Consider the following 20,348-nt stretch of genomic DNA (forward strand, 5'->3'; position numbering starts at 1 on the left):
TCCTGGTTCCCCATGTCTGAAGTGAGCAATTGCTGAGAGAGATTGGCCAAGCCTGAGATTTGATCTACCAACATGTCATCAACTGTAAAAGGCTGAGCTTCTATATCTTGTAGCCATTGAGCCATGACATATGGTTGGCTGGATTGAGATGTGGATGGTTGTTGAGAAATATCTAGATTACCACCTGTGACTGAAGTCACAGTTTGACTCACAGATAAATCTGTGGTTTTGACAGTTTGTTGTTCACCACATGTAGTGGGAACCTCGATTGGAATTGGAAAGGATTTGACTGGGTTACTGTCATGTACACTAGCCTCAAACCTTTGTGCACCTTGCAGAGCACTATCACATAAATGTGATGAACTTGCCTCTCCCATAACAGGGTCATTGGCAATTGTACTCCTAGCTTCAACTCCCAAGGTAATTTCAGCTAGGGTTTTGAGGGGAGTTGTTCCTTCTAGAGGAACCTCCAATTGAATTGGAGAGGATTTAAATAGCTCTCTCTCAAGAGTACTACCCTCAAACCTATTCATCTGTGAAGATGATTGTGCACATGAAGGTGCAAGAGTGACCATGGGGTCTTCAGTAAAAACTGATGAAACCCCCATGTTTTTTATGGTGTCATCAAGGTCTACCTCAGCTAGTAGCCTCTCACCATCTAGATGTTGGTTCTGGGTGGTGATCACAGTTTCATGAACCATGTCACTTGAGTGTTGGTGCACTTGAGAATCAGATTCAAGTGCTCTATATGATGAAGAAATTTGAGAGATTAGAGAAGTTTGCTCAGTTGTGAGTGTTGGCAGCTCCCCCTGAATGGATGAGGGAGCTTCAAATAATGTGCCCTCAATGTGTGTGCCATCCTTATTTCTTCTACCATACACTCTAGGTGCATGTTGTGCGGACTCAGTAAAGGATGCATTGGGGTGAATGCTCTTTTCAATAGATACACCCTGTTGAGAGGATGCATCTAGTAACTGTTTACTCCCCATTTGTTCAACTGTGCCCTTTTGGGAGGACACAAAGGTGTTTTGAGTGGTCAAATCAGGTATCTTACTCTTTTTTGGTCTCTTGACCAAGGGTGACTCTGGTTTAGTTTAACTGTTTCACTCTCATTTACAACAGTAAGGGTTGGTTCCTTTCTCTTCTTTTTACTCACTTCAGTCTTTTGAGAGACTAAAGTGGTTGGTTTGATAACATCTAGTGGTTTAGAAGAAGGGGCTGCAGCTTTGGAAGGTCCCTGTTGGTGTGCCTGTGTTTTTACTTCCACAGGCTTAGGAACCATAGCTGAACTAGCAAATTGAGGAGACCTCATGTCTGGCATAGGGTAAGGATAAGTCCTGAATCTCTCCAAAATAAATGAAGTGATTCTAAGACTTACACTCACCTTATTCTTTGTAGTAAGTGAGCCAAATATTATTTTGGACACTTGCTTATAATTTCCAATTCTACTACTATCAATACCAGCTAACAAATGTATGTCATTTACTTTATGAGCTAAAGTAGACATAATAAACCTTGGCAAAAAGATTTCTTTACCTCTATTCTTCAAAAGCATAGTAAGCCTGGTAGCCAGCTCCTCCAGAATTAGAGCCCTAACATTCAGATGCCTGTTGTGAGCTATTGAGAACACCAGCTTCTGCACCACCCTTGAGATGTTATCAAAGCCAGTTTTTCTGCAGGTGAAAGCCCTCACTACATAATCAAACACAAAGGACCATTATTTCCTAAGGTTTGTCTTATTCAGACTTGCCAAGTTGATTGAGCCACTGTAGTTGATGAAGTCCATGAATTCACTCAGCTCATCTGCAGTTGGCATCTCTCCATAGTTCTCAGTTGGCAATCCCAGGGATGTATTCACATCAGCAGCTGAAAACTCAATTTCTTGGCCTCCAATTATGCAGGTGACCACCATAGAAGTGATATTCTCTAGAACAACTGTCCTAGTTATGTGATGTCCAAAATTCATGGAGAACGTCCAAATACAGCACATGACTTGCAGTTAAAGCACCTGCAATATAGGATTCAGAAAGAAACTTCACAAACCCCTTGAAACTATCAGGGGCTTGGTTAGCATCAAGAAAAGCAATAAAGTTGGTTCCCTTCTCTGGAATGATAGCTCTAACAATGTTTTGTGCCATTATAGCGTGTAGAAGTAGTGGGTAAGAAAAAGTTTTGAGGAAGGAGCAAAAATGAGAGAGAAATCGCCTTTTGTCTGAAAGCTAGGTCACTTGAGATCTCGAAAAAGTGTAAGTACAGTGTATGTATCGAGAAGTCTGGGTATTTATAGAAAAAGTAAAAGACTTATCGAGAAGTCAAATAAACGTTTTGTATTAAACTTATCGAGAAGTAATTTTGAATTGAAAAAAGGTACATTCGATAAGTCATTTTATTAATTCTTTTCGAGAACTAAGAAATGATTTATCGAGAACTCTGATAAATGCCCAGTTTGTCTGAAAATGGACTAAAAAAGGATTTTAATTTATTTGAATTGAATCAAATTGAAATCAAAATAAATTTTCCAAAATTATTTGTCTAAAATAATTCATTGAATTAAATTATTTTAGTTCTGAGTTATTGATAAGTCTCAAAATATCCTTGTCGAGAACTCTGTGAATTAACACTATTAGAGAACTCCACATGGTCTTATCGATAAGTCATAATAGAGCTTATCGAGAAGTCATTTAAGAAGTCTGTAAATAGACTTATCGAGGACTCACTCGAGAACTCTAGAATGACTTGTCGATAAGTCAGTTTGACTTATCGAGAACTCAGTTCTCTATACCTTTGAGTACTATTATTCTGCCTTGTGTTAATTTTACACATTTAAAATGTAAATTAACAACTAAGCAGTTTACTTAGAATTTTAAATATTCTAAGTTAATTTTTGAGTTTTTTTTAAAAATTAAATAAATATACAGAGATTCTGAAATATTTATAATTCATATTTCAGTTAATTTCCAATTAAATCAAACTAGATTAATTTATTAGAAATTAATCTACTGGAACACATTAGCTGAGTTCTTGCCTTAGGATGAAGAATTGAGCATTCCAATTTCAATCACAAGTCTAGTGAAGGTTGCTTCATCCAAAGGTTTAGTAAAAATATCAGCTAATTGTTTCTCTGTTGGAACAAAAATGAGCTCAATGGTACCATTTGCAGCATGTTCCCTGATAAAATGGTACCTAACATCAATGTGCTTTGTTCTAGAGTGATTAACTGGATTAGCTACTATAGATATGGCACTAGTATTGTCACACATAATAGGAATTTTGTGTAACACTAGACCATAGTCCATTAGCTGATTTCTAATCCAAAGCACCTGAGCATAACAACTTCCAGCAGCTATATATTCAGCCTCAGCTGTGGAAGTTGACACATATTGTTGTTTCTTACTATACCAGGATACAAGTCTTTGACCAAGAAATTGACAGCTTCCACTAGTACTTTTCCTATCAACCCTGCACCCAGCAAAATCTGCATCTGTGTATCCAACAGCTTTAAAACCAGTTCCCTTAGGATACCATAATCCCAAGTTTGGAGTTCCCTTTAAGTATCTAAAAATCCTTTTCACAGCCATCAAATATGATTCTTTTGGATTGGCTTGAAATCTAGCACATAGACAAGTAGCAAACATGATTTCTGGTCTACTAGCAGTCAAATAAAGCAATGATCCAATCATCCCTCTGTAGCTTGAAATATCCACACTCTTGCCTTTCTTGTCTTCATCCAACTTGGTTGCAGTAGATATTGGTGTAGATGCAGGTGAGCTATCCATCATACCAAATTTCTTCAATAAGTCATTCATATATTTGGTTTGGCTGATGAAAATACCATCACTTCTTTGACTAACTTGATGGCCAAGGAAGTAACTCAATTCTCCCATCATGCTCATTTCATACTCACTATGCATTAGCCTAGAGAATCTTTGACAAAGCTTTTCATTTGTAGATCCAAAGATGATATCATCCACATAGATTTGAACTAGGATCATATCTTCACCATGCTTCTTGTAGAAGAGAGTCTTATCAATAGTACCTCTGGTAAAACCATGTTTGAGTAGAAATTCTGACAGTGTGTCATACCAGGCTCTAGGTGCCTGTTTCAATCCATATAGAACCTTGAGTAATTTATAAACAAAGTTAGGAAATTCTGGATCTTCAAAGCCAGGTGGCTGTTGCACATAAACTTCTTCTTCTAGTTCACCATTAAGAAAAGCACTCTTAACATCCATTTGATACACCTTGAAATTTGAGTGTGTAGCAAATGCCATAAAAATTCTTATTGCTTCTAGTCTTGCAACATGAGCAAAAGTCTCATCATAGTCAATTCCCTCTTCTTGTGAGTAGCCTTTAGCAACCAGCCTTGCTTTGTTTCTAGTAACAATTCCATTTTCATCCATTTTGTTCCTGTACACCCACTTAGTTCCAATTATGCTTCTGTTCTTTGGTGCATGGACTAATTTCCAAATTTTGTTTCTCTCAAACTGATTCAGCTTCTCCTGCATAGCACATATCCAATCAGGATCCAATAGGGCTTCTTCAGTTTTCTTGGGCTCTACTTGAGATAGAAAACATGCATGGAGGCATTCATTAGCAGTTGCACTTCTAGTTCTCATACTAGCTGAGGGATCACCAATAATAGCTTCTATTGTATGACTCCTATCCCACTTTCTAGTGCGTATCTGTTGACTAGTGCCTTCATCATTTTCTTCAGTATTATCATGACTGTCATTTCCATTCTCTCCTTCTCCCCCTGAGTTTGTGCCATTAAATTCAGGTGTCTGAAGAGAGCTTCCATTCCCATGATTTTGTTCAGAGGTCTCTTCATTTGTCATTTGTTGTGCCACAACTTCATCTTCCTCATCAGAATCACTATCAATGTTTAGATTCTCAAATGCAAGGGCTTCAACATCATTTACATCAAGGCATTCCAAGCCTGGACACTTGTCATCATCAAAAGTCACATCTGTGCTTTCCATAATTTTCTTTTGATCAATCACATAAACTTTATAGGTTGTTCTTTCCAATGAATATCCCAGAAAAATTGCTTCAAAAACTTTAGAGTCAAATTTTCCCACATATTCATAGTTGTCCTTTAGAATATAAAACTTGCTTCCAAACACATGTAGATGCTTCACTGTAGGCTTCCTGTTAGACATGATTGAGTAAGGTGATTTGCCATAAGCTTTGTTGATGAGATATCTGTTTTGAGTGTAGCATGCAGTATTAACAGCCTCTTCCCAAAAACTAGTTGGCAACTGAGCATCTTGTAGTAAGGTTCTAGCAGCTTCAACCAATGTTCTATTTTTCCTCTCAACTACTCCATTCTGTTGAGGTGTTCTAGCTGCTGAGAATTCTTGAACAATGCCTTTGCTTTTGCAGAATTCACTTAATGTTGAGTTTCTGAATTCTGTTCTATTATCACTCCTCAATCTTTTCACACTAACTTTTCCTTCAGCTTGCTTCTCAATTTTTTTGATGTGCTCAATTATAATGAGTTTCATCTTTAGAGTACATAAAATCAACCCAAGTGTATCTTGAAAAATCATCAACCATGACAAGGGCATATTTGTTCCTTGAAATGGACAAGACATTTACTGGCCCAAATAAGTCAAGGTGAATAAGTTGCAGAGGTGCACTTATAGAATTCATAGATTTTGACTTGTGACTTGATCTTTTCATTTTTCCTTTCTGACAAGCTTCACAAAGTTCCAGTTGAGCAAATTCCAGACTGGGCATGTCTCTCACAAGCTCCTTCTTGACTAAGGTGTTGATTGCTTTGAAATTCAAGTGAGATAGCTTCTTATGCCACAATTTGCTTTGCTCTTCTGATGCCTTGGTGTAGAAATAACACACTCCATCCTTATTTGTTGAGTCTAAGTCTGCAACAAACAAGCTTCCCTTTCTTACTCTTTTAAGAGCAATTTAACCAGTCTTTTTGCTAATAAAAGCACAATCTTCTTTGTTGAAAACAACTTGAAAACCTATGTCTACAAATTGACTAACACTTAGAAGATTTCCTTCTAATCCATCAACTAGTGCTACATCTTTAATGACAACATTTCCAGAAATAATCTTGCCATATCCCATTGTAAATCCTTTGCTGTTGTCTCCAAAGGTCACCAAAGGGCCAACCATCTCCTAAAATTGTGATAGCAGGGCCTTATCACCTGTCATATGCCTGGAACATCCACTATCAATGATCCATATGACCTTCTTTCATTTGCCCTGTACACAATGAGGATTAAGTGTGTTTAGCTACCCAAGCTGTGTTGGGCACTTTCTTCTTGTTAACTGATTTTGCAGAAGTAGAATGAGAAATTTCAGATAAAATGGAATTCATAGACTGTTGAGCATTTTCCCTTTCAGATATAGAACCAACTTTTTATTCTATGAGATCAGTTCTCAATTTGTGGCTACTCTTCATCACTTTCATGTTGCAGGGAATGCATTTAAACTTGTCACAGAATGAATATGGATCATTAGCTTTAGCTTCATTGTACTTGCAGACTCCTTCAGGTGGATTGCTAACAATCTTTTTACAAAGGTGAGTTAGGTGATTCATTGATCCACAATTCTCACACCTCTTTCTAGGAGCATCTGCAACATAAGCAAAATTATTGCTTTTGTTTATCCCAATCTTTCCATTTCTAGTCTTCTTTTTCTTTTTGACCTCTTCATCTTTAATCTCCTTCACAGGCTCCTTAGTTTCTTGATTGGCTTTTAGTGTTTCAACAGAGATGGAAGACTGAGTTGTCTCATCATTTTTCTTTTCCTTGTCCTCATCGGCTATCTCCTGTTTGATGATCAACTCTTCTTCACTGAAGTTCACCTCACATGCCTTGAACAAAGGTGATTCAACTTTCTTCAAAATAATTGGAACATTCTCAGTTTCAGTTGATTTTCCTTTGTCACTGACAGACTTCTTTTTGTTGTTCAAACCCTCATAATCAAGACCAATGGCAATGTTTGCACATGGCTTGTTCTTTTCAAGATATTGGCCAATCAGCTCAGAAGCATTTTTGAAGGATTTCAGCTTCACTTCATTCTTCTCCAGCCTTTCTCTCAATACTGCTTCAATTTCACTTGCACACTTTAAATTGTTCTTTAAGTATGCATTTTCTTGCTTAGCAGCATCAAGCTCAACCAGCAACAAATCAGTCTCTTATTTTTCACTCTCAAGTTTTTCATTGATCTTTTTCAATCTGCTAACTTCCTCATTTGCAGCAACCATGCTTGTATGAATGTGGAACATTTCTGTGCTCATCTTTTCAACAGTTTCCTTATATTGACTCACATTTAAATTAATTGTGGTAAGAGTTGGTACCTGTGATTTAGATGATAAAGAATCTCCTTGCTCCAAGGCCATGAGTGCATAGTTTCCAACTTCTTCATCTTCATCATTATCTGAATCATCCCAGCTTTTGCCCTCAGCAATATAAGCTTTCCCTTGTTGCTTCTTTAGAAGAGTATCATACTTTGCTTCCAATTCAAGATAGGCTTTGTCTTTCTTTGCCTTCTTGGGTTTCCCACATTCTGTAGCAAAATGGCCCAACTCATCACAGCTAAAACACCTTATGTTTGATCTATCAACAGATCCAGTTTTGTAGCCAGTTTTACTATTAGGAGTGTACTTCCCTTTTCCTTTCCAGCTGCTGTCTTTGTTGAAGGACTGTCTTTTGCTCTTGAAAAATCTTGGTTTCTTCACTCTAATGTTAGAGAATTTTCTAGCCAAGTAAGTCATTGATTTGTCTAGCTCATCAAGCTCATCAAGAGTGTAGAACTCATCTTCTTCATCCAATTCCAGTATGACTTGCTCTTTAATGTCATTGACTCTTTTCTCACTTGTAGAAATTTCTGGAGTTTGGGATCTTTGCTCCTCATTAGAGGTCTGGCCATCATTCACAATCAGTGCACTTGAGCCATCCATTACATATCCTTGACCAGCCCTTAATGATTTCTTTTGAATCATTTCAAGTTCATATGTTCAGAACCCCATAGAGCACTTCCAGTGTGATTCTACTCAAACCCCTTCCTTCTCTGATTACAGAGATCTTTTGTTCCAAATGATCAGGGAGAGTAAGCAAGAACTTCAAATTCACTTCTTCAACATCATAAAATTTATCATGAAGCTGCAAGTCATTTATCAGCTTATTAAACCTTTCAAACACATCGCTAATACCTTCCTTTGGTTTAGCCATAAAACCCTCATACTGAGAAATCAATATCCTTCTTTGATTTGACCTAACCTCCTCAGTTCATTCACAGAGTATCTCAATCTTTTCCCAGATCTATTTAGCTCATCAAGCTCATCAAGAGTGTAGAACTCATCTTCTTCATCCAATTCCAGTATGACTTGCTCTTTAATGTCATTGACTCTAATGTTAGAGAATTTTCTAGCCAAGTAAGTCATTGATTTGTCTAGCTCATCAAGCTCATCAAGAGGCATCAAAAGCACTATCTAGGGAAACTTTCTCTATTTCAGTTTCAGTATACTTAGAGGCATCCTTGGGAGCATAATGAGCTGGAATAACCATGTCTCCTGATAAGTGGCATTTTATACCACTTAGAACGTCTTAAAATGGCTTAAATTGGTGTCTTGAAATCAAGTATTTTGTGTATTTGATGCGTTTTTCTAGTATTTATGCATTTCAGGGTATTAGTTGCATTTCGGGGGAGGAATCATCAAGAATAAGCCTTGGCATGTGTTCACCATTGCGAGAGGAAAGGAATGGGAAGATTACGGCGAAGGAACGGAGCAAAACTGGATTTTTTCCAGTAGAGGCCTGCGCGCCCGTGCAGCAATGCTGAGCGGCCGCGCAGCAACCTGCGCGCCCGCGCAGCTATGCTGAGCGGCCGCGCAGGGTCGGGGAAAAAGATAAATTATTTTAGACTTCTACTTCTATTTGGCTTCCAACTTCTATGTAATCTGAGTTTTATGGGACTATTATATAGGTAGATTTGAGACGTTTTCACAGAGAGTATTAAGAGGATTATGTTTTAGATTGTGTTTTACGCAAGAAGCGAAAGAGATAAGGAAGAAGACCGATTTAGCACACCGCAACGAAGAGGGAGCATATTTTCTTGTGATTCTTGTTTCGTTGTAACGTTGGATGCTAGTTTTCTTGCTTTGACTTATTTACTCTTGTAACGTACTCTGTTTTAATATAATTAGTTTAGTTATTATTTTCTTGTGTTTGTTTATCATGATTTCATATGAACCCATGATGGCGATAAGTTCTATTATGGGCTAGTCGTGATCATGGGGTTGCAACGGATTTATTATGGAATTCTTTAGTTAATTGTTTAATACTTTAGTGTGTGATGATTGCTTGATATCTAGTATTGGTTGTGCGTATTCGTCTTATGTGCGTCGCGAACATATAAGATAGGGTGTTAATCTCTTGTGAAGCGACGGTGGATCTTGAGATTTAGAACTTGCCATGCTAGCATAGGTTCATGTATGTTGTGCATGATTAGTGGGTAACTCTAACAGTTTTATTTGCCCTATGTAATCAAAAGGAATAACTTATGCTTAAATCGTTGTGTTGTCAATTTCTGTAGACATATAGGAACTCAACATAATTGATGACTATTCAACTTCTATCTTAATTGTGGATGCTTGGTGGAATGGTATTAGTACAATGAAAGTTGGCTTTTATCAGCTTCGTGTTATTCGATTAATATCATCACTGTCACATGCTAAAGGTAATAACAATGGCTATAGAAGGAAGTAATAATGAAGTTGTGATCTCATGAGTGTTTTATTATTGATAAATTGAAGTGTTAGTTAAGTGGTTAATTAAGTAGTTAATTATAGTTAATATTTAATTAACAATTTTAAGTGTTATTATCTTAACATTGAGAAGTAATCATACATTGGTGAGTGAGTTTAATTAGACAATAATTTAGTCTGAGTCTCTGAGGGAACGAACTAGAAAGTATTCTATATTACTTTCGAACGCGTATACTTGCGTGAATATTAGCGCGTGTGTTTTCGCCCTAACAAGTTTTTGGCGCCGCTGCCGGGGACTCGGCGTATTTGTTTAGTTTATGTACTTACCATCATTGGTCATTAGGACTCAGTGATTAGGACGTAGTAGTTACTTACTCTTTTCGGTTGTGTTTCAGGTACTTTAGCAAGCGTTTATGCAAACTCGTTCTCGTGCTCGCAAGAGGACTTTAGATACAGCTGAGGAGACAGACGAAGTTCTTGATATTCCGGAGAAGTTAGATTTTGAGGATTCGGATTCAGGAACTGAGCAGAAAGAACCAGTAAACATGGGAGATCGTATTGTTCAAGCTGATCCAGCTCTTATGGATTTTTCTCGGCCTAAAATTGATGACATTCAGTCAAGCATCCTTCATCCGGCTATTCAAGCTAACACCTTTGAAATCAAGCCGGGCACTATTCAGATGGTGCAGAATTCTGTTTCTTTTGGAGGAGCGGCAACTGAAGACCCCAACATGCACATAAGGAATTTTGTCGAGATCTGCAGCACTTTTAAGTATAATGGCGTGACTGATGAGGCTATCAAGTTGAGGCTTTTCCCATTCTCACTAAGGGACAAGGCTAAAGACTGGTTACATTCTGAACCAGCTGGGTCCATCACTACGTGGCAAGATCTTGCGCAAAAGTTTCTGGTGAAGTTTTATCCAATGGCAAAGACTGCTGCTATGAGGAGTGCTCTTACTCAGTTTGCGCAGCAACCTACAGAATCTATGTGCGAGGCTTGGGAACGCTACAAGGAAATGTTGAGAAAATGTCCACATCATGGAATGCCGGATTGGATGGTGATCACTGGTTTCTATAATGGTTTGGGGGCCCAATCTCGGCCCATGCTAGATGCAGCAGCTGGAGGAGCCTTATGGGCTAAAAGCTATACTGAGGCGTATAATCTTATAGAGACGATGGATGCAAATGAGCATCAAAACCCAACTCAGAGGATGACGTCAGGCAAGGTAGCAGGTATTCTGGAAGTTGATGCAGCCACCGCTATTGCAGCCCAGCTCCAAGCGCTATCAATGAAGGTTGATTCTTTGGCTACGTATGGAGTTAATCAAATAGCTATGGTTTGTGAGCTTTGTGCAGGTTCTCATGCTACGGATCAGTGTTCTCTTGTCAACGAATCCGTTCAGTATGTGAATAATTATCAGCGACAACAGCAGCCTGTGCCAGCGACCTATCATCCTAATAACAGAAATCATCCAAATTTCAGCTGGGGGAATAATCAGAATACTATTCAGCCACCATATCAGCAAGGAGTGAGTAAACAGTTTAACCCACCTGGATTCCAGCAACCACAACAGTATGTTACAAGGCAATCATATCCTCAACAGGGAAGTGCAGCTGCACCCACTAGTGCTGATTTTGAGGAACTTAAGCTGTTGTGCAAGAGTCAGGCGGTTTCTATCAAGACCTTGGAAAATCAAATCGGTCAATTAGCCAATGCAGTGCTCAATCGTCAACCTGGCACTCTTCCCAGTGACACGGAAGTACCAGGCAGGAAGGAAGCTAAAGAGCAAGTCAAGGCTATTACCTTAAGGTCTGGAAAAGTAGCTGATGCTGAAAAGGCAAAAGAAGTAGAAGCTGAAATTAGAGGTGAAGAATCTAAGCAAAAGGAGAAAGCGGCGGAACCAAGGAAGACTACTGTTGAACACACTCTGCCTGAGGCTAATACAGGGGAGAAACAGCTCTATCCTCCACCACTTTTTCCTAAGAGATTGCAACAACAAAAGCTGGATAGACAGTTCGGGAAGTTTCTGGAGGTGTTCAAGAAATTTCACATCAATATACCTTTCGCTGAGGCTCTGGAACAAATGCCTAGTTATCCGAAGTTTATGAAGACTATTCTTTCAAGGAAGGTGAAACTGGATGACCTTGAAACCGTTGCTCTCACGGAAGAATGCAGCGCTGTTCTGCAACAAAAGTTACCACCAAAACTGAAAGATCCAGGAAGCTTCACCATTCCTTGCACAATTGGCAATCTGACGTTTGACAAGTGCCTTTGTGATTTGGGAGCAAGCATTAATCTGATGCCGTTATCGATATTTAAAAAACTGGATCTGCCTGATCCAAAACCCACGCACATGTCACTACAATTGGCTGACCGTTCCATTACTTACCCAAGGGGCATAGTTGAGGATGTGCTCGTCAAGGTGGATAAGCTCTTCTTTCCAGCAGATTTTGTTATTCTGGATTTTGAGGAAGATAAGAAGATTTCCATAATCTTGGGAAGGCCTTTCTTGGCTACTGGTCGTACCTTGATAGATGTGCAAAAAGGTGAACTTACTATGCGGGTCCAAGATCAGGATGTGACCTTCAACGTATTCAAGGCAATGAAATTCCCTACAGAAGATGAGGAGTGCTTAAAAGTGGATGTGATTGATTCTGCGGTTACTTCGGAACTCGATCACATGCTAATGTCTGATGCATTGGAAAAGGCCTTAGTGGGGGATTTTGACAGTGATAATGAAGATAGCAACGAGCAATTACAATATCTGAATGCTTCTCCATGGAAGCGAAAGCTGGACATACCATTTGAATCTCTTGGTACTTCTGACCTCAAGAACGCTGAAGGGAAGCTCAAACCATCAATAGAGGAAGCACCTACCTTGGAGCTCAAACCATTACCTGAACACTTGAGGTATGCTTTTTTAGGTGATTCATATACGTTACCTGTTATTATTTCATCTGACCTTTCAGGTAGTGAGGAAGACAAGCTCTTAAGGATTTTGAGAGAATTTAAATCGGCTATAGGATGGACCATAGCAGACATCAAGGGGATAAGTCCTTCATATTGTATGCATAAAATTCTGCTAGAGGAAGGTAGTAAGCCAACTGTGGAACAGCAGCGAAGACTGAATCCCATCATGAAGGAGGTGGTGAAGAAAGAAATTCTGAAATGGCTAGATGCAGGCATCATTTATCCTATTTCTGACAGCTCGTGGGTGAGCCCCATACAATGTGTACCTAAGAAGGGAGGTATCACTGTGGTCGCAAATGAAAAGAATGAGCTCATCCCTACTCGAACAGTTACAGGATGGAGAGTATGCATGGATTATAGAAAATTGAACAAAGCCACAAGGAAGGATCACTTCCCTCTTCCATTTATTGATCAGATGCTTGATAGATTGGCGGGACATGAGTATTTTTGTCTTCTGGATGGTTATTCCGGGTATAATCAGATTTGTATTGCACCAGAGGATCAGGAAAAGACTACCTTCACTTGTCCATTTGGCACATTTGCTTTTCGCAGAGTTTCGTTTGGGTTAAGTGGCGCACCGGCCACCTTTCAGAGATGTATGATGGCTATATTCTCTGACATGATTGGAAATAACGTCGAAGTGTTCATGCATGACTTCTCCGTCTTTGGACACTCATATGATGAATGTTTGAATAATCTGCGCGCCGTACTCAAAAGATGCGTGGAAACTAATTTGGTGCTTAATTGGGAGAAATGTCATTTTATGGTGCGTGAAGGCATTATCCTTGGGCATAAGGTCTCTAGCAAGGGTCTGGAGGTGGACAAGGCCAAGGTGGGAGTCATTGAAAATCTTCCCCCACCTAATTCTATGAAAGGAATCCGTAGTTTTCTTGGTCATGCGGATTTTTATCGGCGATTCATCAAGGACTTTTCAAAGATATCTAAGCCGTTGTGCAATTTGCTTGAGAAAGATGTGCCGTTCAAATTTGATGATGAATGTTTGGCAGCATTCGAGACTCTCAAGGAGAGTTTGATCACGGCACCAGTCATTACAGCACCAGATTGGACAGAACCATTTGAGATGATGTGTGATGCGAGTAATTATGCGGTAGGTGCAGTTCTGGGACAGCGCAAGAAAAATCTCTTCCATGTGGTCTACTATGCGAGTAAGACTTTAAATGGTGCCCAATTGAACTACACCACTACTGAGAAGGAGCTTTTGGCTATAGTCTTTGGCTTTGAGAAATTTCAATCTTATCTGCTTGGTACGAAAGTAACAGTATTCACTGATCATGCAGCTATTCGCTATCTAGTTTCCAAGAAGGATTCGAAGCCGAGACTCATTCGTTGGGTGCTTTTACTTCAGGAATTTGAGTTAGAGATCAAAGATAGAAAAGGTACTGAGAATCAAGTAGCTGACCATCTCTCTAGGTTGGAGAATCCCGATTCTACTTCACAAGATAGGACGTTAATCAATGAATCTTTTCTGGATGAGCAGTTGTTTGCAATTCAGGAGGAAGAACCATGGTTTTCAGATATTGTAAACTATCTCGTCAGCAACATAATGCCTCCTAATTTAACATCCGCTCAAAAGAAGAAGTTTCTGCATGAGGTGAAGTGGTATATGTGGGATGAACCATATTTGTTTGGACAGGGAGCTGACCAGATCATCAGGAGATGTATCCCATTCTGTGAGACGGAGGGGATATTACGAGACTGCCATTCCACGGTTTATGGTGGACACTATGGAGGTGAGAAGACGGCAGCTCGTATTCTGCAAGCAGGTTTTTTCTGGCCTACTTTGTTCAAGGATGCTCATCAGTTTGTTTTAAGGTGTGATCGTTGCCAAAGAGTGGGAAATTTGTCAAGGAAGGATGAGATGCCATTAAATGTGATGCTTGAAGTCGAGGTCTTCGATGTATGGGGAATCGATTTCATGGGGCCTTTTATCTCGTCTTGCAATAATCAGTACATCTTGCTGGCAGTCGATTATGTCTCAAAATGGGTCGAAGTTAAAGCTTTACCGACAAATGATGCAAAGGCAGTGCTAAATTTTCTTCATAAGCAAATTTTCACAAGGTTTGGAACACCTCGGGTAATCATAAGTGATGAAGGATCGCATTTTTGCAACCGTAAGTTCACTTCTATGATGCAGCGTTATAATGTGAATCATCGAGTAGCTACTGCCTATCATCCGCAAACAAATGGTCAAGCGGAAGTGTCTAACAGAGAGATAAAGCGTATTCTAGAGAAGGTTATTTGTCCGTCAAGGAAGGATTGGTCTTTAAAGCTCGATGAAGCTGTTTGGGCTTACAGAACAGCATACAAAACTCCACTTGGGATGTCACCGTTTCAGTTGGTGTACGGTAAGGGATGTCATCTACCGGCGGAGCTTGAGCATAAGGCCTACTGGGCATTGAAGAAATTGAACCTGGATTTAGATGTAGATGGTAAGAAAAGAATGCTTCAGCTTAATAAACTTGATGAATTTCGACTTCAAGCGTACGAGAATAACAAAATGTATAAGGAAAAGGTGAAGAGGTGGCACGATAGGAAGCTACATCCTAAGTTATTTGTGCCAGGGCAACAAGTTCTTTTATTCAACTCTCGGCTCCGACTTTTTCCTGGGAAGTTGAAATCAAGGTGGTCTGGACCTTTTATTGTCAAAACTGTGTTTCCACATGGAGCGGTGGAAATTTTTGAGAATGATTCGGACCAAGCATTCAAGGTTAACGGTCAGCGGTTGAAGCACTACTATGGGGACATGGCAAACCGAGAGGTGGTTAGTGCCATTTTGTTGACTACTTGAGAAAGGTACGGAACGTCAAGCTAATGACGAAAAAGAAGCGATGCGTGGGAGGCAACCCATGAATTGTTGTTACAGGAACCCTTAGAAGTTAATAACCTATCCAAAAACACAAAAAAATCAGAAAACAGGGGTTGAAAATTTTTTTTTCCAGAGACCCTCTGCGCGCCCGTGCAGCTATGCTGAGCGGCCGCGCAGCAAGCTGCGCGCCCGCGCAGATATGTTGAGCGGCCGCGCAGGGGTCGAGTTCCAGAAAATTTTTTACAGTTCAGAAAAAAAAAACAAACAAAAACAAACAAAAACACAAAAACAGTTTTAGCCCATAAACCCACAAATTGTTCCCACTACCCCATCATTTTATCCCTTAATTCCCAAACCCTAATCTAATCCACACCCTATATATACATACACCTATCCTACATATCTCCCACAAAACTTCCTACACTTAAACCCTCTCACAAACATCAAAAATCAGTTCTTACACACTTTTATTCACGAATCAATGGCACCCAAGAGAGCACGCACTATTGACAGCAGCAGCACAGTTCCTATTGCTGATTCATCGAGGGGTACTGCTGCAAGGCCTCGGTTAACTGACAGAGCTGCGGAGGAGGAGTACACTAGGCTGTTGGGGAAGCCGATTCTGAAGGAGAGTGGGTTTTTACCATCAGGGAGGGATGGTGAGTTGTTGCCCATGATTGCAGAGAAGGGGTGGATAGCTTTTTGTGAGTCACCTGAAGCAGTACCGATGAGCGTTGCTCGCGAGTTCTACGCGAACGCGAAGGCTGAAAAGAATGGGTTTTCTGTAGTCCGTGGGCTGACGGTTGATTATCATCCTGCGGCGATTCGCCGTGTGATTGGACAGCGAGAGAGGAAGCCCGAGGAGGAGAACTGGAATGAAAAGACTGCTGAGGATTTTGACTTGGATTTGATTTGTGCGACTCTCTGTCGACCGGGCACAGTTTGGACCCGTAGTCCAGGCAATAATGAGTATCGTCACTTTCCAGCGATCGCCATGAACAGGTATGCCCGTGCATGGAATGCATTTATATGTGCTAATATTTTGCCTTCTTCACATGCACACAAGGTCACAGTTGAGAGAGCACAGTTGTTGTGGGGAATTCTGCATGATGAGTACTATGTGGATCTTGGTGAGTTTATCTACCAAGGAATTCTGAAGTTTTTGAGGGGAGCAAAGCATATGAACATCCCTTATGCATCCACGGTTACGAAGCTATGCCGAGCAGTGGGAGTGAACTGGCCGGCTCATGACCAGTTGCAGTTGCCAGCAGCTCCGATTGATTCTGGCACTCTGAATGGGATGCAGGAGTGGACCGGTGGTGAGCCTGAGGAGCATGGGCTGGGTTATCGTCTTTCAGGAGGGCGTCCAGCATGAGGTGCTACTATGGCTAGGCCAGGGCGTGGTGAGGCTGGTTCTTTGAGAGCTCAGGAGGGTGCTGGGATGGTTGATGCCCAGTATAGGAGGCTTTCGCGGCGGATAGATGCCATGTATGAGACGCAGAGCAGGTTTGCTCAGGAGCTCACCCTTGCGTTAGGGACTGCTTTTCGAGGCCTTGGAGCTGATATCCAGTGGCCAGTTTTTGGTGAGGACTCTGCATACCCACCGCCTGATACTCCACCCACTGAGGGGGATGATGATGATGACTCCGAGTAGGTATACCCTGTGTTCCTTTCTACTACTTTCACTGAGGACAGTGAAGATTTTTAGTTTGGGGGTGGTAGTTAAGGAATATTGTGTGTGTGTCATTTAGTTGCATATTCATGATAGTTTAGTTCATATAGTTGCATAATTTATGCCATTTAGTTTATTTTATGAATGTCATATAGCTCATGCATTTACCATGATCCCTTTTGCAATGATTTGTCGACTGAATTGTGATATTGATGCGAGTGTAGTGATAGCATTAAAGTGATATTAAGTTGTGTAGGTTGATATGCATGCTAGAAACAATTGTAAGTCCACTAAGTCTTAAAGAATGCGTAAGGGCTAGATTGTTGTTATGATTTGGTTGTTTTCAAGGTCAATCTACTTATTATGCTTAGAATTCGATTATAGGTTCTTAGTGATAAAGACATGAAAAAAGAAAAAAAATTGGAGAAAAAAATATGGAAGTTGTTGCTAGTTGTGGCTAGGCGTCAAATGGCTAGTAGCCGGCTCGCATATGTTGCGAGTAGTCTAGGGTTGAGCAAGATGGAGCGAAACGCACTTGCTCAGAAGTTATTAAAAAAAAAAAAAATTGCATAATTGATCAAGAGTGGGCTCTTTGGTATTCGAGTTATTAAGTTCTTAGGGGACTTTGTGCCTAGTGACCTAAGGCTTTTAGAGTCTGGGATCCGCTAACCTAACGCTCGTTACATGGATACCATTGTATAAGTCTTTTGTGGACCTCACTCATTGCACGGTCAAATAAGCATTTGAGTTGTAAATAAAAAGCACGATTCCGTAGTAAGCTCCAGAGTTCTTGTAGTGTTGTATATCACTTTGTGCCTAGAATTTTTATTCTTTGTATAATCGTAGGATTGCCTTGAGGATAGTCTAGTCATAGTAATTGGTCTAGTTCTAAAGCATATCTGTTAAGCATTTGCACACACCACGTTTCTGGCTGTATGTCCGTTTGCATGAGTTTATTGATCTTTAGTTGTCTAACTGCATTCGTTGAGATGTGACAATTTGGTTGGTTAATTGTAGTAAGGGGGATCGTTGCATTTTCATATAGATTGCATTCATGCATATTTGTATTTGTTTTTGAGTCTGTGACGCTTGAGGACAAGCATCAATTTAAGTTTGGGGGTGTGATAAGTGGCATTTTATACCACTTAGAACGTCTTAAAATGGCTTAAATTGGTGTCTTGAAATCAAGTATTTTGTGTATTTGATGCATTTTTCTAGTGTTTATGCATTTCAGGGTATTAGTTGCATTTCGGGGGAGAAATCATCAAGAATAAGCCTTGGCATGTGTTCACCATTGCGAGAGGAAAGGAATGGGCAGATTACGGCGAAGGAACGGAGTAAAACTGGATTTTTTCCAGTAGAGGCCTGCGCGCCCGCGCAGCAATGCTGAGCGGCCGCGCAGCAACCTGCGCGCCCGCGCAGCTATGCTGAGCGGCCGCGCAGGGTCGGGGAAAAAGATAAATTATTTTAGACTTCTACTTCTGTTTGGCTTCCAACTTCTATGTAATCTGAGTTTTATGGGACTATTATATAGGTAGATTTGAGACGTTTTCACAGAGAGTATTAAGAGGATTATGTTTTAGATTGTGTTTTACGCAAGAAGCGAAGGAGATAAGGAAGAAGACCGATTTAGCACACCGCAACGAAGAGGGAGCATATTTTCTTGTGATTCTTGTTTCGTTGTAACGTTGGATGCTAGTTTTCTTGCTTTGACCTATTTACTCTTGTGACGTACTCTGTTTTAATATAATTAGTTTAGTTATTATTTTCTTGTGTTTGTTTATCATGATTTCATATGAACCCATGATGGCGATAAGTTCTATTATGGGCTAGTCATGATCATGGGGTTGCAACGGATTTATTATGGAATTCTTTAGTTAATTGTTTAATACTTTAGTGTGTGATGATTGCTTGATATCTAGTATTGGTTGTGCGTATTCGTCTTATGTGCGTCGCGAACATATAAGATAGGGTGTTAATCTCTTGTGAAGCGACGGTGGATCTTGAGATTTAGAACTTGCCATGCTAGCATAGGTTCATGTACGTTGTGCATGATTAGTGGGTAACTCTAACAGTTTTATTTGCCCTATGTAATCAAAAGGAATAACTTGTGCTTAAATCGTTGTGTTGTCAATTTCTGTAGACATATAGGAACTCAACATAATTGATGACTATTCAACTTCTATCTTAATTGTGGATTCTTGGTGGAATGGTATTAGTACAATAAAAGTTGGCTTTTATCAGTTTCGTGTTATTCGATTAATATCATCACTATCACATGCTAAAGGTAATAACAATGGCTATAGAAGGAAGTAATAATGAAGTTGTGATCTCATGAGTGTTTTATTATTGATAAATTGAAGTGTTAGTTAAGTCGTTAATTAAGTAGTTAATTATAGTTAATATTTAATCAACAATTTTAAGTGTTATTATCTTAACATTGAGAAGTAATCATACATTGGTGAGTGAGTTTAATTAGACAATAATTTAGTCTGAGTCTCTGAGGGAACGAACTAGAAAGTATTCTATATTACTTGCGAACGTGTATACTTGCGTGAATATTAGAGCGTGTGTTTTTGCCCTAACATCTCCATCTGTGGTTTCCTCAACTCTAACCATAGGAGTGAAGGGCCCATTCTTGAGGATCTGAATGTATAGGTGATTGGCCATTCTTATAAACAGCAACATTTTCTTTTTCCATAAAGTGTAGTTGGCCTTATCAAAGGGAGGAATCTTGATACTACTGATTTTCTGTGTATTCATTTTTCCAAGATCTAATTTGTTTACTTTCAGATTTTGCTCTGATACCACTTGTTAGGTATGAATACAACACAGGGGGTGGGTGAATGTGTTTTGGCTTAAATGTTTACTTTTTGATCGACTTTGGGTTTAGTAGTTGGTTGTTATCAATAATTTTGTAGAATAGATGTTAAACATAAATAACAATGCAAATATGTAAAACAAAGATCTTCAAAACTCACTTAATTTTATATTAAAAATCAAGCAGTGTTTTACTACAAAATCTCTAAGTTCTAGGTTTAGAACTTAGCTTCTTTCTTGAGAGAGAATACAATTTCTAATCTATTCAGTCCTATCTTAAACAAAGGACCTCAGTTAACTTTATATGATAGTTAACTTTGGT

General features: G+C 39.6%; 1 protein-coding gene and 1 non-coding gene across 2 annotated transcripts in view; one reads left to right on the forward strand and one right to left on the reverse strand.

Moving 5' to 3' along the window:
• Window positions 1-20,348, forward strand: part of LOC141673711 (uncharacterized) — a 49,965-nt gene that overhangs the window by 11,232 nt on the left and 18,385 nt on the right. The gene's annotated exons all lie outside the window — the stretch shown is intronic.
• LOC141675549 (small nucleolar RNA R71) lies at window positions 10,675-10,781 on the reverse strand. The gene has a single exon (XR_012556196.1). It is a non-coding gene; the product is annotated as a small nucleolar RNA R71 (small nucleolar RNA).

Source organism: Apium graveolens, chromosome 7, assembly GCF_009905375.1.
Source record: "Apium graveolens cultivar Ventura chromosome 7, ASM990537v1, whole genome shotgun sequence".
Lineage (NCBI taxonomy): Eukaryota > Viridiplantae > Streptophyta > Magnoliopsida > Apiales > Apiaceae > Apium > Apium graveolens.